The sequence below is a fragment of the Rhagoletis zephyria genome, unplaced genomic scaffold (genome assembly GCF_001687245.7).
Source record: "Rhagoletis zephyria isolate East Lansing unplaced genomic scaffold, Rhagoletis_zephyria_1.1 Rzeph_scaffold_02884, whole genome shotgun sequence".
NCBI classification, from domain to species: Eukaryota; Metazoa; Arthropoda; class Insecta; order Diptera; family Tephritidae; genus Rhagoletis; species Rhagoletis zephyria.
This window is the reverse complement of record NW_016159968.1, coordinates 17,217-18,137: the sequence shown is the minus strand read 5'-3', so window position 1 is coordinate 18,137 and position 921 is coordinate 17,217.

Here is a 921-nt window from a genome sequence, read left to right as displayed (position 1 = left end):
CGGGCCGCGATGCTGGTAACAGAGGAAGAGGAAGGCCTCCTCTGCGTTGGAAAGACCAGGTGGAGAAGGACTTGGCTTCAATTGGCATTTCCAATTGGCGTCAGTTAGCACAGAAGAGAAATGACTGGCGTACTGTTTTGGACTCGGCCAAAATCGCTTAGGCGGTAACAGCGCCAATAATGAAGAAGAAGATGGGGGTGTTTGAAGGTTTGACAAGCCGTTTGAGGGTGATGTGAACAAAAATCAAAATTTTTTAATTTTCTGGCAGCCATGTTGAGGTTTGATCAAACCGCATACGTTGTGAGTGACAAAATCGCCTCATTCGCAACGGAATTTTTACCGAATGAGGACGCAAGAGAGAAAAATCAAAGAAAACCAAACCCTTTTATACCATGTTCTGACCGACATCGAAAACATGTTTTCGTTGCTAAAACTGGTTTTTGACTTAAAACTTGTGTTTTCGTCCATGTAAAATCTGTCAAACGAAAACCAGTTTTCGCTGGAAACTACTTGAAAACTCACGTTCCACTCATTCCAATCGGTGTCTTCACTAGTTATTATTGGCGCTGTTACCGCCTAAGCGATTTTGGCCGAGTCCAAAACAGTACGCCAGTCATTTCTCTTCTGTGCTAACTGACGCCAATTGAAAATGCCGAGTGAAGCCAAGTCCTTCTCCGGCTGGTCTTTCCAACGCAGAGGAGGCCTTCCTATCCTATTTTCAGAGCAGGAGCGTTTCTGTCCATTCGAACGACATGGCCAAGCCAGTGGAGCAGCTGAATTTTAATTTGCTGCACTATGTCTATATCGTTGTAAAGCTCATACAGCTCATCGTTAAATCGTCTGCGATATTCGCCGTCACCAACGCATAAAGGTCCGAAAATCTTTCGCATAATCTTTCCCTCGAAAACTCCAAGAGCCGCC